This window comes from Oncorhynchus gorbuscha, linkage group LG19, assembly GCF_021184085.1.
Source record: "Oncorhynchus gorbuscha isolate QuinsamMale2020 ecotype Even-year linkage group LG19, OgorEven_v1.0, whole genome shotgun sequence".
In the NCBI taxonomy this organism is placed as follows: domain Eukaryota; kingdom Metazoa; phylum Chordata; class Actinopteri; order Salmoniformes; family Salmonidae; genus Oncorhynchus; species Oncorhynchus gorbuscha.
The window spans coordinates 20,096,360-20,118,745 of record NC_060191.1 but is presented as its reverse complement, the minus strand read 5'-3'; the positions used below and the strand labels follow the sequence as shown (position 1 = coordinate 20,118,745).

Here is a 22,386-nt window from a genome sequence, read left to right as displayed (position 1 = left end):
CCTCTGGGGTGTGTGCTTAGTCCTCTCCTTTACTCCCTGTTCACCTATGACTGTGTGGCCAAGCACAACCCCAACACCATCATTAAGTTTGCTTACGGTGGTAGGCCTGATCACCGACAACGATGAGACAGGGAGGAGGTCAGAGACCTGGCAGTGTGGTGCCAGGACAACAACCGCTCCCTCAATGTGAGCAATGTGAGCAAAACAGCAAAGCTGATCGTGGACTATAGGACTACAGGCCCCCATTCACATCGACAGGGCTGAAGTGGAGCAGGTCGATATGTTTCAAGTTCCTTGGTGTCCACATCACCAACAAACTATTATAGTCCAAACATAACAAGACAGTTGTGAAGAGGGCATGACACCATATTGCCCTCCTCAGGAGACTGAAAAGATTTGTCATGGGTCCCCAGATCCTCAAAAAAGTTATACACCTGCACCATCTAGAGCACCCTGACCGGTTGCATCACCGCCTGGTATGGCAACTGCTTGGCATCTTACCTTAAGGCGCTACAGAGGGTAGTGCGTATGGCCCAGTACATCACTGGGGCCAAGCTTCCTGACATCCAGGACATATATATTTGGAGGTGTCAGAGGAAGGCCCAAAGAAATTGTCAAAGACTCCAGTCACCCAAGTCATAGACTGTTCTCTCTGCTACTGCACGGCAAGCCATACCGGAGCTTCAAGTCTAGGACAAAAAGGTTCCTTAACCGCTTCTACCCCCAAGCCATAAGACTGAACCAGGTTTTACTCTAGGATTTTGCCTGTGCTTAGCTCTATACATTTATTTTTATCATAAAAGACTCCATAGCCTTGCCAATGACAAGTATACCCATAACATGATGCACCCACCACTATGCTTGAAAGTATGAAGAGTGGTACTCGGTGATTTTTGTGTTGGATTTGCCCCAAACATCATGCTTTGTATGCGGGACATAAAGTACATTTCTTTGCAATATGGCACTGTCTTCCCTTTTTTCACTCTGTAATTTAGGATCGTATTGTGGAGTAACTACAATGTTGTTGATCCATCCTCAGTTTTCTCCTACTACAGCCATTAAAACTTGGTTTTAAAGTCACCATTTGCCTCATGGTGAAATCCCTAAGTGGTTTCCTTCCTCTCCGGCAACCGAGTAGGGAAGGACGCCTGTATCTTTGTAGTGATTGGGTGTATTCATACACTATCCAAAGTGTAATTAATAACGTTACCATGCTCAATGGGATATTCAATGGTCAGCTTTTCTTTTTTTCATCTACCAATAAGTGCACTTCTTTACGGGGCATTGGAAAACCTCCCTGGTCTGTGTGGATGAATCTGTGTCTGAAAATCACTGCTCAACTGAGGGACCTTACAGATAATTGTATGTGTGGGGTAATCATGTTAAAAATATATATTTTGAATAATCTTACAACACTATTATTGCACAAAGAGTGAGTCCATGCAATTTAAGCAAATTTTTACTTCTGAATTTATTTAGGCGTGCCATAACAAAGGGGTTAAACATTTCTGAAGACAATTCCACTTTGCCATTATGGGGTATTATGTGTAGGCCAGTGACACACAATCTCAATTTAATAAATCTAAAATTCAGGCCATAACAAAATGGTGTAAAAAGTCCAGGGGTGTGAATACTTTCTGAAGTGTTGATATTAGTTGTCAGGGGTCTTTACTTCAACATTATTGTGTTTTAATGTAAATCTAATACCTTTCAATAATTTTTCTGGTCAATGTTGTCCAAGACCCTTTTTTACATATGTTTGACCAGAAATGAAAGCCTTTCCTTATTCCATATTTGTTGGATGGAAAATGGTTGCAAAATGTATATATGCCTTAATTTCTAAAACATTTCATTTGACACCCAATTTGACATGCTCCTACGAACTTCACATGTGTGTGCTCATGGGTCCTTTTAGATGTGAATGCCCATTATATACTAGCAAACAAGAGAAACTCTGGAGGGGGTTGTTATATTTGCCAAAGACTGTAGAAGTAACAGGTTTATACTGAAAATACTCAAACTAAAACAGAAAACACTTTTGAGTTTTATGTTATACACTCAAATAGTAGAGAACTAGTGAGTGAGCAGAGCACTACTCCTGCCATAGGAACATTGGTCTACAGTTCAAAGGCAACGGTCCATGGGATTTGTTTTGGGCTGCGGGCCGGTCACACATGAAAAGGCTGCTTTATCTGCACGGGTGCTCAAACCACAACCTTTTACCCTTCATGCTGCGGGAGTCAGCCTCCCATGTCTGATGTCAGGTAGAATCTCTCCTCTCACATTGAAGGCAGAGGGCCCGGAGAGTGTCTACTGACTGACTGACTGAACTAGGGAGTGTGAGACACTTTAGACAAGGAACAGATTAACACTGATAAAAGCTATTATGCAGTGGTCCTTGCATTGAGCCCCGAGGAACCCCCTAAAATATATGCAATTTGTATCTGTATTGTTGAAGATATTTTAGTGTGCAGTATACTATCAACAGCTACACGACACGGGGAAGATCTTTGAACCGTAAGGCACTCACGACAGAATAATCCATAAAAGAACAGATACACAATGGTGCATCATTTGTGTGTAAGTTCAGAACATCTTTTGCTGTTCTTTCAACCATTTCAGAGGACCACCTCCTGTTCAGCCTATGAGGGAGCAGAGTCATTGGCTACAAGGTGGTGCAACACAGTAGGAGCCAGAGTGTCGCATAGAGTTGCCACCACCTTGTCCATCCTGCATCATGTGTCATAGCCTACAGTGCAGAGGCACAGGGGGTCACGATTGAGTCATGACATATAGCACAAACAACAATTGCATGCCACAGCAGCAGAGCATATGTGCAGAGAGATGTGTTGGAGAGGTTTTGTGCACATGTATGTCCTTCTGTCAATGCATACTGTATATACGTGTATGTATGACTGTCAGCCTGTCAGTGTAGTCGGCTATACGTGTCAAGCTGTCAATTGTGTATATGTGCGTGGTGTGTGTGTGTGTGTATATATATATATATATACACACATCTCTTTGTAAGTTGGATCAGAGCACGCGGGGGCCCAGAGACAACAGTCAGAGGTGGAGGCTACTGGAGTCAGGCCAGAGCACTGCTGAGAAATCCATCACCTTTCCCACTCAGCACCAGAGCCTGCCAGAACTGACCACAGTCTGCTCATAACAAACACAACTACTCTATAGTTAGGAAACGGTTACTTACACCCAAAACAGGAGAAAACTAACCTTTACAATTAAATTACCTCTCATTGGTAGCTAATTAATGGTTATGTTTTATGTATCCAGATCTGTTTGAGAGCAGTTACAAGCTTCGCTGTGTATATGCTTACACTGCCTTGTTGGCAGACATCACCAATATCAGAGGAGTCACCTACAGCTCTGCTGAGGACTCAGGTTTCATTGGAAGCAGCCAGAATCTCCCTCTCTGGTTGCATGGGGCTGCAGTCTCTGGGGAGGCTATCAACAAGACAGATCTCGCTCTCAGTTTGTGGTCCAGGCAAATCAATACATATATTCAGTATCACCATGGTCACCCTAGCTAGGGTAAAGGTAAAATCCCTTCTCCCTGTATGAACGATGACAGTCTGGCTGCTCCATACAAATGAAATTGCTACTCAAAATCTAATCTAATTCAATCAAACCAGAGTGCCACCATGGTATTGCGTATAATCATTGCAATCCACACCTGAGGCATGGAGGCCACCTGAACAGAGGAGCAGGAGTCTGATTAGTTAGCCTTTCATTGGGGAAGACGTATCCGCAAACACAGACAGTAACTAGCTACTGATCTCTCTCTCATCCTGCCCAGTGGGACTCTGTGCTTTCACCCCAACCTTGGGCTGTAGTCCCAGCACCAGCTGTGGGATATTTACAGCATGTTGCCTCATGTTCCAGCACAGCCATTCCGCTCGGCTGGCCTGCTCCACTCTGCCTGTTGACTGACCGCTTGTTTGGTTAGACGGGTGTGCATTGTGCCTTATTAACCAAAGTGTTCATTGTGAAGGTGAATCTGTGTGAGTGATATGGTGGAGAAATGTATGGTGGTGGGCTTGGATTCTTTTGAGGAAAGGAAGGAAGGATGGGGGCTGGACCTGGGTCTGCTGTTTGGTTGTGACTGGGCTTGTGCCTGTGTGCATGCTGCCAACACTGGCAGGGGAATATGATCCCACCCCCCTCTTCCTCTTCACCAATCGTAGGGTGGGTTTTTTGTGAGGGGGTAGCTGCAGTGCAAGAGCAGCACTTCTAGAAAGAGGTGGGAAATTGGAGGAGGTTGGACAGGTTTGGGATGGGCGGTAAATAGATCTGCGCTACTCGGCTCGTGAATCACACCCCCGCTGCCAGTCTTGTCAATACTGCAGTCTACCCCAACAACAAACACACACACAAAGACACAACCTCAAAGCATCCAACTGCCATGGAACTACCACCACCACACACACACTGCCGGTCAAAAGTTTTCGAACACCTACTCAATCAAGGGTTTTTATTTATTTTTACTATTTTCTACATTGTAGAATAATAGTGAAGACATCAAAACTATGAAATAACACATATGGAATCATGTATTAACCAAAGTGTAAAACAAATGCTTTTCCAACAGTCTTTAGTTCCCAATATGTAGTTCCCACATATTCTGAGCACTTGTTGGCTGCTTTTCCAGGTCATCTGATGCAGCACTCTATCACTCTCCTTCTTGTTCAAATAGCCCTTACACTGCCTGGAGGTGTGTTGGGTCATTGTTCTGTTGAAAAACAAATGAGTGGGACTAAGCCCAAACCAGATGGGATGGCGTATCACTTCAGAATGCTGTGGTAGCCATGCTGGTTAAGCGTGCCATGGAATTCTAAATAAATGACAGACAATGTCACCAGCAAAGCACCCCCACACCATAACACCTCCTCCTCCTTTTTGGTTGGAACCAAAAATCTTGAATTTGGACTCCATACCAAAGGACAAACTTCCACCGGTCTAATGTCCATTGCTCATGTTTCTTGGCCCAAGCAAGTCCCTTCTTATTATTGGTATCCTTTAGAAGTGGTTTCTTTGCAGCAATTTGACCATGAAGGCCTGATTCACACAGCCACCTCTGAATAGTTGATGTTGAGATGTGTCTGTTACTTGAACTCTGTGAAGCATTTATTTGGGCTGCAATTTCTGAGACTGGTAACTAATGAACTCATCCTCTGCAGCAAAGGTAACTCTGGGTCTTCTTTTCCTGTGGCGGTCCTCATGAGAGACAGTTTTATCATAGCGCTTGATGGTTTTTGCACTTGAAGAAACTTTCAAAGTTCTTGAAATGTTCCGCATTGACTGACCTTCATGTCTTAAAGTAATGATGGACTGTCGTCTCTCTTTGCTTATTTGAGCTGTTCTTGCCATAATATGGACTTGGTCTTTTACCAAATATGACTATCTTCTGTATACCACCCCTATCTTGTCACAACACAACTGATAGGCTCAAACGTATTAAGAAGGAAAGAAATTCCACAAATTAACTTTTAAGAAGGCACACCTGTTAATTGAAATGCATTCCATGTGACTACCTCATGAAGCTGGCTGAGGTGAGGGCACTCGGAGTGTGGTGTCAGGAAAACAACCTTTCATTTAACATCAACAAAACAAAGGCGATGATCGTGGACTTCAGGACGGAAGTCAGCAGAGGGAGCATCCCCCATCCACATCGATGGGACAGCAGCGGAGAAGATGGAAAGTTTTAAGTTCCTGGGCGTACATATCACAGACAAACTGAAATGGTCCACCCACACAGAGTGTGGTGAAGAAGGCGCAACAGCGCCTCTTCAACCTCAGAAGGCTGAAGAAATTTGGCTTGTCACCCAAAACCCTGACAAACTTTTACAGGCGTACAATCGAGGGCATCCTGTCGGGCTGTATTACAGCCTGGTATGGCAACTCAACCACAAAGCTCTCCAGCGGGTGGTGCGGTCTGCACAATGCATCACCGGGGGCAAACTACCTGCCCTGCATGACACGTACAGCACCCGATGTCCCAGGTTGGCCAAAAAGATCATCAAGGACAACAAACACCCGAGCCACTGCCTGTTCACACCGCTATCATCCAGAAGGTGAGGTCAGTACAGGTGCATCAAAGCTGGGACTGAGAGATAGAAGCTGTTTTTCAATCTCAAGGCCATCAGACTGCTAAACAGCAATCACTAACTAATAGAGGCTGCAGCCTACATTGAGGCCCAATCACTGGACACTAATAAATGGATCACTAGTCACTTTAAACAATGTCACTGTAAATAATGTTTACATATCTTACATTACTCATATTACATGTATATACTGTATTTTATACCATCTAATGCACCTGCCTATGCCGCTCGGCATACGCTCATCCGTATACTTATATGTACATATTCTCATTCACCCACTTAGATTTGTGTATATTAGGTAGTTGTTGGGGAATTGTTAGATTACTTGTTAGATATTACTGCACTGTCGGAACTAAACTCAGCAAAGAAAGAAATGTCCCTTTTCAGGACCGTCCTTCAAAGATAATTCGTAAAAATGCAAATAATTTCAGATCTTCATTGTAAAGGGTTTAAACACTGTTTCACATGCTTGTTCAATGAACCATAAAAAAATAATGAACAAGGACCTGTGGAACGGTCGTTAAGACACTAACATCTTACAGACGGTAGGCAATTAAGGTCACAGTTATGAAAACTTGAGACACTAAAAACAGGCCTTTCTACTGACTCTGAAAAACATCAAAAGAAAGATGCCCAGGCTCATCTGCATGAACGTGCCTTAGGCATGTTGCAAGGAGGCATGAGGACTGCAGATGTGGCCAGTGCAATAAATTGCAATGTCCGTACTGTAAGACGCCTAAGACAGCTCTACAGGGAGACAAGACGGACAGCTGATCGTCCTCGCAGTGGCAGACCACATGTAACAACGCCTGCACAGGATCGGTACATCTGAACATCACACCCTCGGGACAGGTACAGGATGGTAACAACAACAACTGCCCGAGTTACACCAGGAACGCACAATCCCTCCATCAGTGCTCATACTGTCCGCAATATGCTGAGGCGCTGGACGGAGGGCTTGTAGGCCTGTTGTAAGGCAGGTCCTCACCTGACATCACCGGCAACAACGTCACCTATGGGCACAAACCCACCGTCGCTGGACCAGACAGGACTGGCAAAAAGTGCTCTTCACTGACAAGGAATGAGCATTACACAGAGGCCTGTACTCTGGAGCGGGATCGATTTGGAGGTGGAGAGTCCGTCATGATCTGGGGTGGTGTGTCACAGCATCATCGGCCTGAGCTTGTTGTCATTGCAGGTAATCTCAATGCTGTGCGTTACAGGGAAGACATCCTCCTCCCTCATGTGGTACCCTTCCTGCAGACTCATCCTGACATGACCCTCTTGACAGTTTTTGTTCAGTTTATGTCTCAGTTGTTGAATCTTGTTATGTTCATACAAATATTTACACATGTTAAGTTTGCTGAAAATAAAAGCAGTTGACAGTGAGAGGACAGTTGACAGTTTCTTTTTTTGCTGAGTTTAGAAGCAAAAGCATTTCATTACATTTGCATTAACATCTGCTAACCATGTGTATTTGACCAATAAAATCTGATTTGATTTGAGAGAATGCCAAGAGTGTGCAAAGCTGTTATCAAGTCAAAAGGTGGCTATTTGGAGAATCTCAAATATAAAATATATTTTGATTTGTTTCACATTTTTTTTGGTTAGTACATGATTCCATATGCATTATTTCATAGTTTTAATGTCTTCACTATTATTCAACAATGTATAAAATAGTAAAAAATAAAGAAAAACCCTTGAATGAGTAGGTGTTCTAAAACTTATGACCGGTAGTCCACAACGAATCACAAACAAGTCTGTCGCAGAAGGCACTCTGACTTAACTGTCCTTCTGTAGCTCAGTTGGTAGAGCATGGCGCTTGTAACGCCAGGGTAGTGGGTTCGATCCCCGGGACCAACCATACGTAGAATGTATGCACACATGACTGTAAGTCGCTTTGGATAAAAGCGTCTGCTAAATGGCATATATTTATTTTATTTACAAACACACACAAAGAGGTCCACAAGACTGGTGTAGTCAGGTTTGTTGTTGACAGAGGCTCATCTCCATCACCACGCCATTCCTGTGGCAATGTGGTTTGACCTGTCAGGTGACATCACAGACTCACATACAAACAGGACCACACCCACTCACTCAGCCCTGGGAGTTGGCAACTGCTCCCATTCACCTGGAACGCTCCTGGGGCCATGCCAGAACAAAATAATAACAGGTGCCTAGGTTATAGTATCCCTTGCTGCTTTCCACAGGTTCTTCCCCCAGTATGTCTGTAATGGGAATACTCAACCCATCATCTTTCTATTTATTCTCATCCTTTCGGTTAGAGAAACCTACTGGATGCCCCTCCCCAAAAACGTCCCCTTTTCACCTCGCATCAGATGAGGACCAACCAGCGCTGAAGGTCTGAGAGACAAAACACCCTCTAGACAAAACACTGATGACATCAATGTGACATTAGGGGAGAGGGTGTGTGCACAGGTCTGTGTGTGCAAATGTTGGTTGTCACCAGTCGAACATGTTCTGTCAATGAGGCCTCACAAAAGAGGTAGACAGACAAGATCAAGATAAGTGCCAGTCAACTAAGTACAGCCATCTATCATTATATAATATCACATGTTTATTTTTAAGACTACAGTCATTAGTGAATTAAAGCTAATGTACATAAACATGATAATGAGTCTGAAAATACTCAATGGCACACCAAAACTTGTGATGTTGTTTTCAGGAGATTACCCATGTTTTGCAAAACTCTATGTATAGAAGGAGCTTGCAATGTGTTTACCAAACGTGTAATAAGTGTACATTTTTGGTTAGACAACAAAGGTTCTTTCACTAACCTCATTTGAAGAGTTCAACCTAGTTCCATTGTATCCTGCACTTCTTCTATGCACTTGCAGTGACTCTCACAACATTTCTCATCATTCTGTTATTCTTTGTAGGAGCATTTATTGAGGCTGCATGATCATTAGCAAGGACTTTTTCTCAAAAGTATATGATCGGTGACTTTATTAAGCATGCTACATGAATATAATTAAAAGAAGTAGAATTGACATGTATTGAAAAACTGAACTCCTTTTCATTAGTGTCTCAAACACATATTGAAAACACAGACTTGCAGTGAGCAGCAAATTGCAATGGAAATGTGGAAAATTGGAGTTAACTAACCACACTTCACAGATCAGTAGCTTGAAAGAGTTATTCTTCTCACAGTTATGAGAGTCACGAAAGAACAGAAAACTAAATCGATAATGTAAGGCCATATTTAATAGCATATTAGCACAATGCTAACATTTAAAAACACTCAAAGTGAAAATGCATACCCTTAGGCTATTACTGTATGTAGATGGCACTTGGATGAAAACTGGCTACCAAAAATCTATCAAATAAACCATATGTCACTTAGGCCTACAGAGCCACATGAGCTGCTGTAGAAGAAGTGGGGAACTCAAAGTAGGCTTTACCAATCCACCAGTATGGAAACTGTTAGTGAAGCACAAGCCACACAGTAAGTTAGCTCACAGTCTTTGACATCTGCCATCACTAGCTTCCTATACTGATTACTAAACCACAAAAGCAAAACATAAAACACAGTAACTACCCTGAATGTGTGGCTGTTCTGTGAAAGAATATGCTGAAAGCACAGTCTTATAGTAATATTATTCCACCAAGACAACTTATTTTCATTAGAACTTAAGCCTGAGGAGAGGCCTCATACTGTGCATAGGAGGGACATTTTTCTCTTTTAAATTCATTAGGCATTTAGCTGGAGCAACATTTGAGTTAATGCACAAGTCACGTTGTAAGGAAGTAACAAATCTTATATGAAAATGCAATGCCGGTGTTGGTTGCCCTTACCCTTGGCTGATCAGTGGGCTGCAGTCAAAAAACAGAGGCGCAAGTTTAAAAAGACTCTTTAAAAAGCAGAAAGCACCAACAAGCACTTTGAATTGAATCCAAAAGACTCTCAGTTACAGTGGCACCCAGAGTATTCTAAGTCAAAGTTCAGGCATATTCCCAGTGAGAGGGGTCCAAACAAAGTGTGGTGTGTCCATCCTGCACACAACTGGTAGAAATGACAACTGCAGCAGAGCCCCTCACACTGGAGACCCACTCCCCAGGCTTTCCCTCTGGACAACCAACCCCCCTTCCATCCCCTGGTCAACCACCATCCATTCCCTGGTCAACTCGCCCCCCCCCCCTCGTCCCCACGGTAAACCCCTTATCATACTCTTCCCAGGTCATCCTTTGCCCTAATATGCAGTTAGGCTGTGTAGATGATCAGATCCTCTATACCCCCCCCCCTATTCCCTGGCCGGTACAAGTGCGTGTACATTCTCCCTTCGGATTCACAAGCTGCTGTAAATGCAGTGGCAGCTGCCCCTACACACCTTTTGTTCCAACAGCCCCTCTCCGCTACCCCGTCATCTCCTCACACATGCTCAGCTGTTGAAAGGTTGGGCACACCGGACTAATGCTGATCTATGCAGCCCCAAATCTGTAGATGTTCTGAAATGGTGTTTTGACCTATCTTTTGTGTTACACGTTGCGTGTAGTCACATATTTTGCCTCTAAAATTGCTATTGTGTCATGCAAGAAGGCAAAACTTTCAAGGGTACAACTGAAGGCTCTGACTTGATTAGCTATAATCTCACAATCAAGCCCAATTAAAAGCTGGAAAACTGGAGAAATCTACACGAGAGTTGAGAAGTAATGCATATGTACAAGTTGTCATTTGTGTCTGTTTTCAAGAATGACTCCGCTTCCCAAGGAGTAAATCTCAGGCTGTGCCCTATCATGACCTTCAAATCTCTGAGGGGGTCGAGAGGGTGTGGGAAATGGGAGGCCAGGAGTCTGTTGAACAGTTGTGTCATTGAGTTTCCACAAAATACAGCAAATATCTTTATTGGTAAAGGCACGTCTATGTCCAGAACCCAACTGGTTAATAAAGGGTTGAAATGCTCATATCAATAACTCATATGGATACATCTGAGGGAAGGAAATGAAACGGCTCCCTTTGAGTATCAGAGAGGAAATACGCACAAAAATGCACAACAGCCCTAAACACAACAAGACACTTTGAGGACACAATTACTTCCACAACAAACACCAGTGATTGGTAATGGCCTTATCTCGCTGCCCCTCTCCAGGTTTTTCCCTTCCTCTCCTCTTATCGTCCATGTGCTAGTAAGGCAGACTGGGGCTCTCCATGTTGAACACATTGTGTTGGCCCATAGCCTAATAAGGGGATCCATGTGACTGCCTTCTCTCTTCCGGTGACTAATGTGAATGATGCCCAGGACTATGTGGTGCTGCTGGCCCACGTGTGGTGGTGGAGTATGGGCATCAAGAAGGGAGAGGGATGGTGGTAATGCTGCAGTATGGAGAGTATGGAGAGAATTAAAGAATGAAGGCGTTTATTTTTTCCCTGAATAAAGTCGAATACCAAATTGGCAAAGTCACAATACCAAATGTATCATTGAATTATTATGCTGAAAGATAGTGATGGGGGAAAAATAGTTTTGACAATATCACAAAATTATTTTGCGCTAGTTGGCTGTACCTGCACGAAAACTCCAGTATTCTTACTTTTTCCAAAACTCTCTCTTGTCCCTCTGTCGAAAAACATCTGGTGAGCAATATGTTTGGAACATCAAATCTCAATAAGGTCACAGTATCGAATAGCAATACATATAGAATTGTGAGAATTCAAATACATATTGTATCGGAACCAACGTATCGTGATAATATCATATCGTAAGGTCCCTTGTGATACCCAACCATACTGGAAGGGACATTTTGTTTTAGAAAAGGACATGCAAATAAACATCCATAGAGCTCTTCCACCGCTCTGTGCTGGACAGCTACCTTAGGAGTCTAGATTCACGTCGCTCAGGGTCTACCTGAACGATGATTGAAAGGATCAAGTCTGTCTATCAACGCACTGACTGCAGCCCCTGTAATAAAGCAGGTTCTTTGCGCTATGGCTTTAGAGCACGCAGAGTAAAGCACCTGCTCCACTTACTCATTCATTGCTAGAGCTGTCTCGGCTGCATTAGCTTCCCACTCATGCTGCACAGAAGTTAACGCACTTGAAAAATGCAACACAGCATGTAGAAATGTTGAAACTGTTCATTACTGTTCACAAAACAATGTCCAGACAGGATAGAATACTTTTACAATGCAAGACGACACCGGTAGAATCCAGCTTTAAAATTGTAGGTTAACTTTCCTTGCTAGCTTAGGCTACAGCTGAATTCAGTACCCTAGTACTTTTTTTGTGATAACCATAATTCAAAATATGCTGATTTCAAAGCAGATTGTCACCAAAAAAAACCTTTATTAGTTCACTTCGTCTACCTCGCCACCAAAAACCCATTCACTTCTTTGTCTCCCTTGCCTTCCATCTGATTTACACTAGACTCCATAGCCACAAAGTCATATTCCACAGCCACATTCTGCCTCAGCAAATGACCTCATTACCTTTCTTAAAGAGGCAGCGCACACATTTATAAAAGGTTAGATTGCTTCTTCTATGCAAATGTTTGTTTGTTTTACCCCTTTTCTGTGGTATACTACCAATTAGTTACAGTCCTGTCATGTTGCTGCAACTCCGGTACGGACTCGGGAGAGGCGAAGGTCGAGAGCCATGCGTCCTCCAAAACACAACCCAGCCAAGCCGCAATGCTTCTTGACACAAAGCCCGCTTAATCCGGAAGCCAGCCGCACCAATGTGTCGGAGGAAACACCATACACCTGGTGACCGTGTCAGCGTGCATTGCGCCTGGACCGCCACAGGAGTCGCTAATGCACGATGGGACAAGAACATCCCTGCCGGCCAAACCCTCCCCTAACCCAGGTGACGCTGGACCAATTGTGCACCGCCCCATGGGTTCCCCAGTTGCGGCTATCTGCGGCAGAGCCTGGACTCGAACCAGGTTCTCTAGTGGCACACTTATTTTCTTGGCAACTGCTAGGAGAACATTACTTTATTGTACTGATCACTGAGGTGCCTTAGACCACTGTGCCACTCGGGAGGACATATGCAAATGTTGATGATCAGTACAATAAAGTCATGTTCACCTAGCAGTTGCCAAGAAAATAGGTCTGTAGCCCAATGAAATCAGCTAAAACAAGCTCAATAACTGCATGCACACAGTATTGAATAATATGCATTCACCTGTATTGTGAAGACCTATGCTACATCTTGATTTACCCTGTTTTAGCAATAGAGATTGACCATGTTGTTTTGTAGTTAAATTGTTTTTTTACCAAAGTCAAATTGATTGATTCAATTAATGCATACATGTCAAAACATTTTTTACAAACATTTGCAAATATAATAATACTGAACTCAAAAGATGCCCAACAATTGAACAGAACAGTAGCTGAGTTTATCTGTCTGAATCAAGTGCCATTCTGTGACTTGCTAATATACATTTTTTTTTACTATGCTACCGTTTTGGTATTTAGTATCATGATGGTATTGAGTATTGTGATACTAAACCTGGTATCGGTATCCAAGTCAAAATTCTGGTATCTTGACAACACTAACTTACAAAGGACACTTTTAAAATAAAATAAAGGAATAGAATATTAACCATGAAAGGTGTGTCTTTAGAAGGAACTCTCTGCTCTAACAGTATAATAGGAAATTCACAGATGCTTTGTTCAATACAAGCCCATTTGGTACTCTCTTTGTAAGTGACTAATAGATTTGTGAACAAACCTCATATGCTTTCAAGTGTTTGACAATGAATACCCTAATTATGCAAATCTGCTTCCTTCTCAGGGACCGCACAAAAATAACTAATAAAAATAAACTGCAGTACAGCATTTTAATTTCGTTACAATTGATATTACAATTGTGTCAACCATAACAACAATAACTTTTCAGTAACATGTGAAAACAATTTTCTCTAATGCATTATTATAGGGGAATAATCTGCAGGGTAAAAGTAGTAAACCCCTAAACCTCTGACCTGAGGTGAGACTTGACAGACATTCCTTCAGGGTTTGACCATTCAGAACAATTTTCAGTCATAGGAGGCAACAGCTGCCACCAAGATATTTATGGATTCTCAAAAGAAAGACGCCAACACATCCGACCCACTTTATCCTAAACAGCCTTCCAACATCATTAACATTTAGTAACTAATATGATCTCATTCATGAATATCAACAGTGCTGGGAGAGAAAACCAAAGGACTTGACCCAAATTCTCTGAACAAGACTACTGTCCAACAACAACAACAACATGGATTTATGTTAGTGTCCCTCCCTGAAAGCCTTGCCTCTTTCTCCTAATCAGGGGAAATTTGGTATCTCCCAACCCTGGGAGCAGTCACAGCTAAAGGGTAGAGGTCAAGAGGAGCGGGACGAGTCCTAACAGACGTGTCAACCTGTTCCCTTCAGCCACGCCTCGCTCAGCTGCCACCACAAAGGGCCCCTGCCTTCACACATGGAGGCAGTCGCCAGCCACGACACTCAGAGACTACCACACACCAGAATGACCAACCTGGGAGGTGGAGGACATTTAGTCTAAGCTGAGACAGAATGAGACGTAACATTTATACGCAAAGGTTTATCAACAGCTCCTCAGGAAGTTGTTTTGATTGTGAAAAGAGTAGGATATTTCAATAAAACCAATGCCTGTGGTCTCATTATTTTGTAAAGACAAATAATGGAATCAATGTAAGAATAGAATCATGATATCAACTCAAATTGAGCATATGTTGAAATCCAATTGCAGTATACTTGATGTTGATTATCTGTATGAATCTACTACACCCTTCAGATTATACATGATCACTGGATAAAAAAAAGAAGTGACGAAAACAAGAAAGCATACAGAGTCCACATCCTAATCTGTGGTGATGAGTATTAGGCTTGGGCGGTATTTGCAAATAGCCACAAGATGGTTTTTCAATACCATTGAAAAATGATTTATTTTAAGTTTTTCAATACATTTTCATATTTGTAGCAATTTGTATTTTGTAAATACCTGCAGTCAACTTGTGCAATGCGTTAGGAGATAAAGCAGATTGCGTTCTTCATTTCACCTTATTTTACATTATGAAGCTTACCTTAGTTCCCCAGAACAGTTGAGACAGTCATGTGTGTGTTCGTAAATAGCACGGGAGAAAGCGGGAGCAGATGAGTCCAGCTTTGCATTAACAGGGGTCGAGTTTTATAATGAAAGTCAGTGTTTTTTACTTCACATTTTTACTAAATACATTACTGCAACACATTCAGCAGAAAATAGCATCATTTTCATCAGATGACAAAAGAAGTGCAAAGCTACAGTGGGGAGAACAAGTATTTGATACACTGCCGATTTTGCAGGTTTTCCTACTTACAAAGCATGTAGAGGTCTGTAATTTTGATCATAGGTACACTTCAACTGTGAGAGACGGAATCTAAAACAAAAATCCAGAAAATCACATTGTATGATTTTTAAGTAATTCATTAGCATGTTATTGCATGACATAAGTATTTGATCACCTACCAACCAGTAAGAATTCCGGCTCTCACAGACCTGTTAGTTTTTCTTTAAGAAGCCCTCCTGTTCTCTACTCATTACCTGTATTAACTGCACCTGTTTGAACTACCTGTATAAAAAGACACCTGTCCACACACTCAATCAAACAGACTCCAACCTCTCCACAATGGCCAAGACCAGTGAGCTGTGTAAGGACATCAGGGATGAAATTGTAGACCTGCACAAGGCTGGGATGGGCTACAGGACAATAGGCAAGCAGCTTGGTGAGAAGGCAACAACTATTGGCGCAATTATTTGAAAATGGAAGAAGTTCAAGATGACGGGTCTGGGGCTCCATGCAAGATCTCACCTCGTGGGGCATCAATGATTATGAGGAAGGTGAGGGATCAGCCCAGAACTACACGACAGGACCTGGTCAATGACCTGAAGAGAGGTTCTGCTTTTCTGATGTATCAAATACTTATGTCATGCAATAAAATGCTAATTAATTACTTAAAAATCATACAATGTGATTTTCTGGATGTTTGCTTTAGATTCCGTCTCTCACAGTTGAAGTGTACCTATGATACAAATTACAGACCTCTACATGCTTTGTAAGTAGGAAAACCTGCAAAATCGTCAGTGTATCAAATACTTGTTCTCCCCACTGTATGTGGCTGGCAGCCACACAAGTAAATGAGTTTACAATGAAAAAGCATTTTTTTTCCAAAACAATGAATGGCCATCATATTTCTAATGTTTAGGCCTATCATAGAAAGAATGCAGACAGCTACATTTCCTAATGTTTTGCTTAAAGATAATCTTGCATTTTACCAGAGAAAAATTGGTTGGCTACACTGGGAAAATTATGGCGAAAAGTAGCTACACAGGGTGCTGTCTGCTGATAAAATGCCCGTCCATGAATTGTCATCCGAGTTTAGAAATGCAACTAAAGCACAAAATGTGTCTGATGCCGACCAGAAATTACAACAATAAATATTTTAGGTCAGCGTTTACAAACATTTTAAAATGTTTAAAAATATTTCATGCGTTTTATTTTTTCCCTGCGTGAAAAATGCATAATTATGTTTTAGCAAGTTACAATTAGGGGTAGTGTTATCTAAGTAAGTGGCTGAATTAATAAGGTGACGGGGCATCATATTGTGTTAGCTTCCTGCCATGTTTGAGAAGTCAAAGCCCTTTGGATGAGGGTTTTGTACATCTGCCACTGCCATCTTGATTTCCTTTGCCCTAGCAACTCCAGACAGACACAGTGTGTAGACATGCTGCTGGAGGGCCAGTGCTGTTCTTCCTTCAGACAAGCATGCATCTAAACTTTGTTCATTTTGCACAATGTCTCTCGTTCACATTCGCTTGTAAAGTGTCCAAACTCACCAAAAACGACATGTGGTAGCTCCTATATATATGTATAACTTTATGAGCCAGTTTGCCTGTCTTTGTAATTGGTTTATTTTCATTTTTAGCTTATTATCAAATTTAGCTAGCAGCATTCATGGAAATTCGCCATTACTTGTGCTAATTTTGTTAGCATTCTGGGAATAGACGCCCAATGTGCTTTTTTGGTGCCCTCTTGTGTACTAAGCCTGTAATACCATAAATCTCAAGGTGAGAGAAGGACGGTATGAAGATATGACAATTTGGATACCGCCCAACCCTAATGGATATTTCTAGCCATTAGATTCAAAGGGAAAGTATTGTCCTAGAAGATTCAAAATAGGATTTAACAGAAGAGGAAACCTGTGCTTTTTCAGTAAACCTTTTTCATATTGGGTCCAGAAGTCTGTCCTTCAGAGCACCATGGACTGGTATGGACCACAAGACCTGTGCTAGATGACTACTTCGGTATTTAAGATGGAGGCAGCTGACCAATGGTAAATAAGACTGGGGGGGGGTATATGAGCTGCTCAGAATGGCACGGCGCAACATGTCCCAACTGTCATTGCACACAATGCAGATGAGGCGCTGTGTTGTGCACAAACAAATCACCCAGGCAACGAGACGTTTGATGTAAACAGTGGGACAGAGAGGCCTCCACACAAACACCTCCCTTCCTTATCCCCCATCTAGCACGACACACAGACACACTCACACTTCTCCTCAGAAACAGCTGACGTTTTAACAGACTTCTAACAGCTGACAGGCTACAGGTGGGTCAGAGGGGACCCTTTGTAACCCCCCTTCCTCTCCTCTTAGTCCCCAGCTCCATAATTCCTCTGAGCTGCACACACACACACACACACACACACACACACACACACACACACACACACACACACACACACACACACACACACACACACACACACACACACACACACACACACACACACACACACACACACACACACACACACACACACACACACACAGACAGGCACACAGAGTCCCATTTCCACACCTGTTGTGACTCCATAGGAATTGTACTGCATGAAAAACCCAGCTTTACCAGTAACCACCCGTCCAACTCAGTTGACCTCGCCATCTCTAACCCACCTATTCTCTGGACCTTTAAAAAGAGCTTTATGACCTGACAGCATGTGTTGGAGAGGCTTGGTTTGACCATGCGGCTCAATGTGTGGGCACTGTGTACAGTATGTGAGAGCAGCAACACATGCTACTGTGGTGTCGACTATAACTATGGCACAAGCAAACCCGCTAAGCTCCTTTGCTGCTTCCCTTACGGATGTCCTCAGTGGTATAGGTAGCAAGACCACAATGGAAATAAATCATTGACTACAGTTTAAATCCACAATCATTTCTCAATGTTTTTATGTAATCTGTAGACAATGTTACATGACGCCCTATTTTGTATTACATTTTTGCTTTCAATTATTAAATAATTGTCACACCTTGGTCTTAGTATTTTGTGTTTTCTTTATTTATTTGGTCGGGCCAGGGTGTGACATGGGTTTATTTTGTGGTGTGTTTTTGTATTGGGGTTTTAGTAGGTATTGGGATTGTGGCTGAGGAGGGTTGTCTAGGAAAGTCTATGGTTGCCTGAGGCGGTTCTTAATCAGAGGCAGGTGATTATCGTTGTCTCTGATTGGGAACCATATTTAGGCAGCCATATTCTTTGAGTATTTCCTGGGTGATTGTTCCTGTCTTTGTGTTAGTTGTCACCAGATAGGCTGTATAGGTTTTTTGTATTGTTCGTGTTTCTTCATTATTAAACATGTATCAAAATTACCACGTTGCATTTTGGTCCGACTCTCTTTCGACGGAAGAAAACCGTAACAATAATACATTAATTACAGGTATACAAGTAAGATCTTCTTAACCTTCTCAGGAGCATATAAGGCTGACACACACAATGAAATTCACATTCAAAATAGAATGGACAACAGTGGCCTTATGATAAAAGAATGTCCAAAATGCAGCAAGATGCCAGTTTTACAGGTAATGGTAGGTCAAAGCAGCTGAAGGGGCCTTGGGCTGCAGTTAAACTACCAGTGGATGCAGCGCTCTTCTTACAGGGAGCTGTGATCACAGAGTATCTAGGGTGACAGACTGACTGAAAGGCTTGTGAAAGTTGAATTGTGAGGGAATGCTGTCTTCATATTTAGGACAAGTAGACAGTTTGTAAAGGGGTAAAGCTCTAGAAGAGAGGGGATTTGAAAGCACAGCACTTCTTGGGATTGGATGGGAAAACCAACCATGGGTTGAAGAAAATAATTTAGGATTTAGGTATTCTTGCTGTGTGTGCAAAATGGAGCAGAAAACTCTCACTCTTGTCACTTACCTTCTCACCCTCCAATTCCTCCATCTATGCTTGCTGAATCTCTTCCATTTTCTCCCACTATTTTTCTTCCTCTCCATACTTCTCTATTTCTCTTTCTTTCTGAAGGAAATGAGACTGTTGGCTTTCAGCTGTAATGTGATAACCATTTCAATTATATAAACAATAGCCAGACTCCTCCAGAGGAAGGAGTGGTTAAGATTCACTTGGAGTGTCGAGGCCAAAGCGCACATGGAAGCTGACTTGTAAACACATAGCGTGTGTGTTAGAAAGTGAGTGTGTGTGTGTGCGTCTCCGTGGATAGATGTCTCTGTGTGTGTACATATAACTGTGTGTGGGATAAAGAGCATAAAGAGGCCTGGGAGAGAGAGAGGTGAGGACGAGTCAGTCAGCAAACACGCTGAAATGAAATGTTATCTAATACATGGAGAGGAACAGTGAGGCTGCCGGTTAAAAATAGTGTATTTTTCTCACCATCTATAACGTCACTGCATTTGCCCCATGGCAAACTAACTGACCACCTGCATTGCTATAGTCTGGACGCCTGTTGAATTAGAATTCAATGCATTTCCTGTGGGATTGCATTGTGGTGAATAGGGGGAAGGTTTTGAGAGTCATAAGATATTTTTCCAGTTCGATGGAAATCTATTTTCATAAGAATATTTTAAAAATCTGCATAAAAACAATATGCACCAGAGATGTGTTTCCATCTAAATGGACTATTTGAGGATAAAAGGCTGTGTTTAATGACGTAGCGTACATAAAAATTACTTTTGCGGTTATACTCCCACGTACCGGAATTTAAAAAAAAAGTTAAATGGGTTTCCATCGCATTTTCTACCCTACTGACGGTTTTGTCACAACAAATGTAGAGTTATATAGCGAATGTGCCAACTATGGTATTGGCCTGTGCGCCTAAGCCAAAAGCTCGCAGATACAGTGTGTGGGTATAGCCAACATAATGAGATTATTATGGACAAAAGAGCGAGATTATTGTACTTGTCAAATGGCAGCCAAACATCAAACTTTGTCACGTCCCGAATACAACAAGTGTAGACCTTACTATGAAATGCTTACTTACAAGCCATTAACCAACAGTGCAGTTCATGATCAGTTAAGAAAATATTTACCAAATAAATAAAAGTTTAAAATAATAAAAAGTAACAAAATAACAATAGCGAGGCTGTATACAGGGGGTACCGGTACTGAGTCAGTGTGCGGGGGTACAGGTTATTTGAGGTAATTAGTAAATATAGGTAGCGGTGAAGTAACTACGCATAGATATTAAAACATCGAGTAGCAGCAGTGTAGAAAACAAAATGGAGGGGGACACAATGTAAATAGTCCATTGGCCATTTGATTAATTGTTCAGCAGTCTTATGGCTTGGGGGTATAAACTGTTAATGAGCCTTTTGGTCCTAGACTTGGCGCTCCGGTACCGCTTGCCACGTGGTAGCAGAGAAAACAGTCGATGACTTGGGTGACTGGAGTCTCTGACAATTTAAAATGGGCTTTCCTCTGACACCGCCTTTTATATAGGTCCTGGATGGCAGGAAGCTTGGCTCCAGTGATGTACTGGGCTGTACGCACTACCCTCTGTAGCGCCTTACCGTCAGATGCCGAGCAGTTGCCATACCAGGCGGTGATGCAACCGGTCAAGATGCTCTCGACGGTGCAGCTGTAGAACTTTTTGAGGATCTAGGGACCCATGCCAAATATTTTAATTCTCCTGAAGGGGAAAAGGTTTTGTGGACACCAAGGTGATGTGGACACCAAGGAACTTGAAACTCTCAACCCGCTCCACTACAGCCCCATCGATGTTAATGGGGGCCTGTTCGGCCCACAATTTCCTGTAGTCCACGATCAGTTCCTTTGTCTTGCTCACATTGGAGGGAGAGTTTGTTGTCCTGGCACCACACTGTCAGTTCTCTGACCTCCTCCGTCTCATCATTTTTGGTGACCAGGCCTGTTGTGTTGTCAGCAAACTTAATGATGGTGTTGGAGTCATGATTGGCCACGCAGAGGGGTCTAAGTACACACCCCTGAGGGGCCTCAATGTTGAGGATCAGCGTGGCAGATGTGATGTTGCCTACCCTTACCACCTGGGGCCGGCCCGTCAGGAAGTCCAGGATCCAGTTGCAGAGGGAGCTGTTTAGTCCCAGGGTCCTTAGCATAGTGATGAACTTTGTGGGCACTATGGTGTTGAAAGCTGAGCTGTAGTCAATGAACAGCATTCTCACAGTTTTCCTTTTGTCCAGGTGGTAAAGGGCAGTGTGGAGTGTGATTGAGATTGCGTCATATGTGGATCTGTTGGAGCGGTATGCGAATTGGAGTGGGTCTAGGGTTTCTAGGATGCTGTTGATGTGAGCCATGACCAGCCTTTCAAAGGACTTCATGGTTACCGACGTGGGTGCTACGGGGCGGAAATCATTTAGGCAGGTTACCTTCGCTTCCTTGGGCACAGGGACTATGGAGGTCTGCTTGAAACATGTAGGTATTACAGACTCGGACAGGGAGAGGTTGAAAATGTCAGTGAAGACACTTGACAGTTGGTCCGCGCATGCTTTGAGGACACGTCCTGGTAATCCGTATGGCCCGGCGGCTTTGTGAATGTTGACCTGTTTAAAAGTCTTGCTCACATAGGCTACCAAGAGCATTATTACATAGTCATCCAGAACAGCTGGTGCCATTGTGCCTGCTTCAGTGTTGTTGCCTCAAAGCAAGCATAAAAGGCATTTAGCTCGTCTGGTAGGCTCGCGTCACTGGTAGGCTCGCGTCACTGGGCAGCTCAAGTCTGGGTTTCCGTTTGTAGTCCGTATTAGTTTTCAAGTCCTGCCACATCCGACGAGCATCAGAACCGGTGTGGTAGGATTCAATCTTAATCATGTATTGACATTTTGCTTGTTTGATGGTTCGTCTGAGGGCATGGCAGGATTTCTTATTAGCGTCCTGATTAGTGTCCCGCTCCTTGAAAGCGGCAGCTCTAGCCTTTAGCTCGATGTGGATGTTGCCTGTAATCCATTGCTTCTGCTTGGGATATGTACATACGGTCACTGTGGGGATGATGT

General features: G+C 42.8%; 1 protein-coding gene across 12 annotated transcripts in view; it reads right to left on the bottom strand.

Moving 5' to 3' along the window:
- The window catches only part of mef2d (myocyte enhancer factor 2d), a 78,977-nt gene that overhangs the window by 46,128 nt on the left and 10,463 nt on the right, over positions 1–22,386 (bottom strand). The window contains exon 1 of one of the 12 annotated variants that reach the window (XM_046314066.1): positions 9,939–10,097. The exons of the other annotated variants lie outside the window; for them this stretch is intronic. The gene's annotated coding sequence lies outside the window, so the exon portion shown is untranslated. Of the gene's footprint in view, positions 1–9,938; positions 10,098–22,386 lie in introns of those variants that run through there. 12 annotated transcript variants of the gene reach the window in all.